The sequence below is a fragment of the Chiloscyllium plagiosum genome, chromosome 14, assembly GCF_004010195.1.
Source record: "Chiloscyllium plagiosum isolate BGI_BamShark_2017 chromosome 14, ASM401019v2, whole genome shotgun sequence".
Taxonomy (NCBI): Eukaryota; Metazoa; Chordata; class Chondrichthyes; order Orectolobiformes; family Hemiscylliidae; genus Chiloscyllium; species Chiloscyllium plagiosum.
In genome coordinates, this window is record NC_057723.1 from 25,882,985 (window position 1) to 25,890,761 (window position 7,777).

Below are 7,777 nucleotides of genomic sequence, written 5' to 3' on the forward strand. Positions count from 1 at the left end.
TACATGTTATTTTTTAAAAATTGGTTTTATAACTTGCACCATTTTTATCTAACACCTCTCCAATGTTCACCAGCTCTATGGGAATTTACCTGATATTATTTGACCCATTGAATTGGGAAGTGTATCACTATATGTCTAATCAGGTTGATTCAAAATCTGTTTGAAGTTTTGTGACTCAGTGATAGCACCCTTACTTCCAGAAGATCACATTCATGTTCTACCTGCTCTGGAGGAGTGGTCATAACACATTTGAACAGGATGATTAAAATAACTATTTTTGGGCCGAATCTTACAGGTGCCGAAAATGAAGTTGGATATACTTGTGGCAGAATTAGGTGAGAAATCCAACAAGGCCTATCTCAACATCAGGAACAATTTGTTGCATTTTTTGTGTATTTGCTGAGTGGTAAGGTGAACTACTCACTCGGACGTGAGGAGTTGCCAGTTAAGGAAGATTACAACTTGAACACTTTATTAAAGGTACAACCTGCCTCAGTAATTTTCAGCTTCCTTTTGCCAATTGCGCCAAACAAGCTGGACAGCAAGAAGGATTTATGGACATTTAGAGAGGCAAGGATTGATTAGGGATAGTCAGCATGGTTTTGTGTGAGGGAAATGCTGTCTCACAAACTTGATTGAGTTTTTTGAGGAAGTTTTCAAAATGATATTACGATGGCAAAACTGCTGACGTTGTTTCTTTAGATTTTAGTAAAGCCTTTGACAAGGTTCCACATGATAGACTAATTAGGAAAGTTAGGTCCCATGGGATTTGGGATGAGCTTGCCAATTGGATACATTATTAATTTAATGGCAGGAGATAGAGAGTGGTGGTGGAGGGTTGGTATTTGGACTGGAAGTCTGTTACCAGCGGTGATCCATAGGGATCAGTTCTGGCCCTCTTTTGTTTGCAAATATATAAATTAATTGGATGAGAATATAGAAGGCATGGTTAGTAAGTTTGTGGATGACACCAAAATTGGTGGCACATCCCAATATGAATAGATTATTGTTGATGTCCATGCAATCAGCATTGCTAAACATCATGTAGCTTTGATAATTCTTTCCCTTTCTGAAAGTTATTAAGCTCTTAGAAAAAACCTTGATGTTCACAACCTCAATCATTGCAAGGATTTTTTGGCAGACCATTGGAAGGATAGTTGAACACTGTCTTAACGCTACAGATAACTTTCTTATACAGAACGGCAATCAGAAATTACAAACTATGCATTAGCTGTTTGAAAATATTATAGAATAAAACTACATAAATTGTTATAACTTGTCAACAAATAACACTTGCCATTAGTTGGACTTACCATTTCCCATTTAACCCCCATGGTATGGCATTTGCAAGTAGTTGCAATTGGGAGATTGGCACGGTGCAAATACCTCTGCAGAAGATCTGGGTTCTGAAGGAACAATTGTGTATCTCCTGAACAAATCATATTGAAGGATTGTGAAATGAGTAAAGTGAGGTCTGAACAAAGAATTTACATTCAAACAATAAATTCAGTAATAAACTTGGTGTAATAAGAGAAATTGAGAGGGAAGGAAATATTAGGATAAGAGTGGTAAACAAAGAGAAAATAGTGAAAGCAAATTGAAACACAATGGATTGCATGAAATTCGAGAGATTCTCCAGCACACCCAAAATGGTAGACAGACCCCCAGATCTGGAAGTTTGTCCCCATATCGGATAGAAATCTTTCTGACCGGGAGTGGAAAGTAGGGTGAATGGGTAAACAAGACTCCCACATGTTCCACATTTGAATGCATTGGTGACTTCAAATAGACATAATTTTTACTTTAGTAAAGACAGTGTCCTGCAGTTTTGGAGTTATAAATCTTTGGGGAAGTCATAAATATTTATGAAGGGCAGATAAGGACTGTAGAACCATTGAACTGTCAAGTTATTTAAATAACCAGTTTTTAGAAAACTGAAAAAAACACAGCGAATGCAAGAATTGGACGATAATCCATTCTAGCAGTTTCCGTAGCTGGTGTTATCATAATCCTAAGATATCATTTTGGAAGTATCAATGTTTGACTGCTCAACTGTTTTCCACAATCAATCAATATCAAAATGTATGGGGCAAGAAAGATTGTAAGACCATAGTTTGATTGACAGCTTAAAGACACATAACCTGGGAGAAGTAGTGGATCTGGCGATGTCACTGAACTGGTAGACAGAGAATGGATAATGTCAGAAAACCAGGGAGATAAGTAGTGCAGAGGTTCCCAGAATCTATCTTGCTGGCTAAAATGTATTCCATTGGGATACTGGTGAGGGCAATGTTTCCCCAGGGGATTGCAGCCAGAGACAAGCACATGGCTTCATGGGTGACTCAGCTATACAGGGGAGAAGGAAGAAGAATGGAAGAGCAACTTTTATAAAGGATTCCACAACCAGGGATCCTATCAGATGCTTAGGTAGCATGAAGCATGATTCCATGGTGGTGGATTGCCTTCCTGATGCCAGGGTCAAGGACCGGATATTGGACATCTTTTGAAGAAGAGCAATCAGCCGGAAATCATGGTCCAAATTGGTAACAATTCCACAGGCAGGAAGAGGGATGAGGTCCTGAAGGTAGACTTCAGGGATGGCAATTAAAAAGCAGAATGTGACACACCTCTAAAGCAGGTGGGACTTGAGCCTTCTTGCTCAGAGGCTGGGATATTACCTGTGTGCCTCAACAGCCCTATTTTGGATATAGTATACTTTGATTTTCAGAAAACTTTTGATGAAGTCACCCACTGGAGGCTGGTTAGAAAACTAAAACATATGGAATAGGATATAATTACTGGCATGGATTACTGATTGGGGCCAGCAGACAGAAAACAGAGAGTAAGAATTAATAGGTCATCCTCACATCAGCAAGTTGTCATTAGTGGGGTCCCACAAGTACATGGGCCCCCAAGTTGTTTACAGTATATATATATCAATGATTTGTAGGTGGGGAGAAATGTGATATTTCCAAATTTATGGATGATATGAAGTTAGGTGGGGATGTGTGCTGTTCAAAAGAAATAATGGAATGTCACAAAGATTTAGTGGGCGGCATGGTGGCACAGTGGTTAGCACTGCTGCCTCACAGTGCCAGAGACCTGGGTTCAATTCTCACCTCAGGCGATTGTGTGGAGTTTGCACATTCTCCCTGTGTCTGTGGGTTTGCTCTGGTTTCCTCCCACAGTCCAAAAATGTGCAGGTAAGGTGAATTGGCCATGTTAAATTGCCTGTGTGTTAGGGGAATGGGTCGGTGTGGATTTGTTAGGCCGAAGGGCCTGTTTCCATACTGTAAGTAATCTAATCTACAAAAACATTTGGACAGGTTTAGTAAATTCCTGATGAAGGGCTCCTGCCTGAAACATTGATTTTTTTTTTTCCCTGCTCCTTGGATGCTGCCTGACCTGCTGTGCTTTCCCAGCACGACTCTGATCTTGGCTCTAATCTGCAGTCCTTACTTTTGCCAGGTTTAATAAATTGTCAAGAGCATGGAAAATGCAGCAAAATTGTAGAAAAATATAAGATTATCGACTTTGGGAGGGAAAACAGATGTGCAGCAGATTTCTGAAAAGAGGTTAGAAGGAAGTGTAGTTATCTGAAGGGATCTGGGGGTGAAAAGTCATTAAAGGCTAATGTGCAGTGCACAAGCTATTCAGAAGGTAATGGAATGTTAGCTGTAATTGCAACAGAATTTGAGAACAAAAGTAATGGTGTCTTGTTTCAATTGTATAGAAGTTTGATTAGACTGCACCTTGACTCCCATGTGCAGTTTTGGTCTCCATATCACAAGAAAGATACTACTGCCATAGTAGGAGTAGAATGGTGGCTCACCACACTAGTTTTTGCTGGAACTTCCAATGAAGAGAGATTTGCAAATTGGGCCTGCTATTCTTTAGAGTTTCAAAGAACGAAAGTTAGTTCAATTGAAACTTAAGAAATACTTAGAGGGATAAACAGGCAGGAGGCACAATTTAAAATAAGGGGGATGTCATTTAGGACCAAGACGAGAATTTCTTTTTTTATTCAGACAGTTGTCAACCTTTGAAAATGTTTACTACAGAAGGCAGTGGAAGCTCAGCCTTCAAGTGTGTTTAAAATAGAGGTTGATAGATTTCTGACTACCAATCACATACATAGTTATGCAGGTAATTTGAGTGAAAGGCATTGAAGTTTTTGATCAGCCACGATTGTATGGTGAGGCAGGCTCGATGAACTGAATTGCTTATTCCTGTTCCTATGCCTTGGGTGCTAGGTAACCAAGCTGTATGACAGCAAATGAGCATCCTTGAGGTGCAGCCTCATCCAAAATGCCAGCTACTTTCCAGTACAAGTTTCTGGTCCACCCTGCAAAGCAAGTCTGTGCTTCCAGAGCATACTAGTGCCATTTGGTGGAACAGGATGGCTGTGATACATTGACAGATGCCAGAAATAGCTGTGGAGGAAAGACGTCTTTGGCTAATGCATTTCCATCATGCTCTTTCATCATGCCCAGGGCTGTGATCTTCTCATCAGCAACATGGACATCTATCAGAGCAATCAGTGGTTGAATCTACTAGGTACATGCTCTGATTTCCTTGTTAAGCTTTCCCAACATGGAGGTTGATTGGTAAAATGGAATTGTAAGTATTAATGAGGTGAATTATGGTATTAACATATTGTTTAACCGGCAATAATGACCATCAATTGATATCTTGCTACTGCCAGTGAGAATCTCACAACACCACTTGTGAAAAACATTAAAGGTAGAGTAAGGTGACAGCAACATTGATAAGAGCCTCAGCACACTTATGGCCTGATGCTGCCATACATTTCATCATTGCTCACATCACACAGCCCCTTTAAGTTTCTGCCCATTACATTAGTTTTCAAATGTACACTGATTACCCTGGATCTCATTCACCACCAAACTCACTCAACAACTCTAAGTAAATTATCAAACTGCTTTTCTGACAACTAGATGAACAGGATTTTTTACCAATTAAAAATCAGGAAGATTGAAGTCATTGTCTTTTGTCCTTGCCAGAAGCTCTCTTCCCTATCAACTCTATCCCTCCCCCTGGAAATAGGCTGACAGTGAGTTTGAGGGCTGAGAACCTTGGAGTCGCATTTGACCTTGATGTGTGCTTCTGCCTCCATTCTCTTTGCAGTACTAAGACTGTCAATTTCCCACCTTCATAATATCTCAAACTTTGCTGATGCCTTTATATATCTGGTGCTGAAAGTCTCCTTTGTTACCTCCAGACTTGACTCACCCAATGCAGCCTTGGCCGGTTCACCACATTCAACATCATAAACTTGAGATCATCTAAATCTCTGATGCCTGTGTCTTAACTCTCAGCGTGTCCCATTCACCCATGACTTTTGAACTTGCTGATCGAGAATTCCCCAGTTAAGCTGTGTCTTGATTTGACAATAGTCATCCATGTTTTGAATGCTTTCATGTTCTAGCCCTTTCCTATCTCTGCAATCTCCTCCAGCTCTACAATGTCCCATAACTATGCTCATCTAATTGTAACAACTTGACTTTAGGCTAGGTTTTCATTAACCTGTTCAGAAATGTTATTGCACACCTCTGGAGCAGGTAGAACCTGAATCCAGGCTTCCTGGTTGAGAGATAGTGATACTACCACTGCAGTCCAATAGCCTATAACTTCTTTTGATTTTAATTGCTTTACTATTGTTGAATTCAGTTGCCTAGGTCTTAACTTCTGGAATTTCCTCAATAAAGCTCTCCACTTCTGTTTCCTTCTTTGAATGATGGTCCTTAAGACCAACCTCTTTGACTGAACTTTTAGCTGGGTGCACTAATATTTCCTGGTTGCTAAATGGTGTTTGTTTCTTATAACAATCCTGCCAAACACCTTGGGTATTTGTGGCATTAGGTGCACAATAATACAAACACAAATACAGTCACATCCATATTATTGTAGGTCCCTTTCTTACCATTATCTGCCTATGACTTCTTGTTGGTATCACCTGTGGACATGGGATCAACTTCAACCTAAATGTTGATGACAGCCAGCCCTCCCATTCTCAGATTCACCACTGACTTTGAACTGTCAGACCATTTATCCAACAACCAACAGTTTTGACTGAACTCCAAGCTCTCAATGTTAAATAATGAGAGAATCAAAACCATCACCTCCAGTCCTGCTGCAAATTCACTTTCTTATCAACAATCTTCTTGTCGCAGGCTGAACCAAACCTTTGATTTTCCATCGGCCTTTCTGCTAAATTTCTAATCACTTATCCTCTCTATCACTTATATATGATCACTTTCAGCTCTTTGACTTCATCTATTTCTTCCTTATTGAAGTCTTTTGTCACTGAATTCCTCAATCTGACCTGACTTTTCCACTGGTATCTCTGCCAGTCCCCAGTTTTCTACACTCTTGTAAACTTAACTTCATCCAAAACATTGCTACTGATTTCCCATTGAACAACAATTCTCATGTGTTCATCATTCCTAACCATATTTAACAAAAGTAGTCTCCACTACACTGTACCTAAGATATAAAACTTCCATTTCTTTACATTAATTTCTTCCACAATTCATCCAATTCTATAGTCACCTCAAACTGTAGAAATTTGCAAACTCTCCATTACCATTGCCACAACCTCTTGACTCTACCAATGTTAACTATGTAAATAGTCACTGAGGTTTCACATTCTAGAACTCCACATTTAATGGGCTAAGAGGTGGCAGACGGAGTTCAACCTGGATAAATGCGAGGTGATGCATTTTGGAAGGTCGAATTTGAAAGCTGAGTACAGGATTAAGGATAGGATTCTTGGTAGCATGGAGGAACAGAGGGATCTTATTGTGCAGGTACATAGATCCCTTAAAATGGCCACCCAAGTGGACAGGGTTGTTAAGAAATCATATGGTGTTTTGGCTTTCATTAACAGGGGGATTGAGTTTAAGAGTCGTGAGATCTTTTGCAGCTCTATAAAACTTTGGTTAGACCACACTTGGAATACTGCATCAGTTCTGGTCGCCCTATTATAGGAAAGATGTGGATGCTTTGGAGAGGGTTCAGAGGAGGTTTACCAGGATGCTGCCTGGACTGGAGGGCTTATCTTATGAAGAGAGGTTGACTGAGCTTGGACTCTTTTCATTGGAGAAAAGGAGGAGGAGAGGGGACCTAATTGAGGTGTACAAGATAATGAGAGGCATAGATAGAGTCGATAGCCAGAGACTATTTCCCAGGGCAGAAATGGCTAACACAAGGAGTCATAGTTTTAAGCTGTTTGGTTGAAAGTATAGAGGGGATGTCAGAGGCAGAGAGTTGTGAGAGCATGGAATGCGTTGCCAGCAGCAGTTGTGGAAGCAAGGTCATTGGGGACATTTAAGAGACCGCTGGACATGCATATGGTCACAGAAATTTGAGGGTGCATACATGAGGATCAATGGTCGGCACAACATCGTGGGCTGAAGGGCCTGTTCTGTGCTGTACTGTTCTATGTTCTATGTTCTAAATACCTCAGCCATGACCTTCCTTAAAACCCATAGAGCAGATTTTTGGATCCTCCTGTAATTGTGAATCCACACCAAAACAGTGTCATTTTCTTCATGACAAATTTAAACTTGAAGAGAAAAAGAGTTCACATACTCTTCGATGGGAAGAGATTCAGGTTGGATTAGACGATTACCCCGGATGCACATCTATGGCCATTAAAGGCATCAGTGATTGGGAGAAATTTTGTTTTCCTGTCCCCAATATTTTCACCAAGGTCAAGTTGATTCTGGAAAGCTCCTGAAAACCTGTCTTGAGA

The 7,777-nt window shown here is 40.3% G+C and overlaps 1 long non-coding RNA gene across 4 annotated transcripts in view; it reads right to left on the reverse strand.

Annotated features, from left to right (window-relative positions):
* Nucleotides 1-3,120, reverse strand: part of LOC122556569 — a 44,471-nt gene extending 41,351 nt beyond the window's left edge. For all 4 annotated transcript variants that reach the window (XR_006313567.1, XR_006313569.1, XR_006313568.1 and 1 more), the window contains exon 1: nucleotides 1,314-3,120. This is a non-coding gene — a long non-coding RNA (uncharacterized LOC122556569). The remainder of the gene's footprint in view (nucleotides 1-1,313) is intronic.
* Between the last annotated feature and the right edge of the window lie 4,657 nt (nucleotides 3,121-7,777).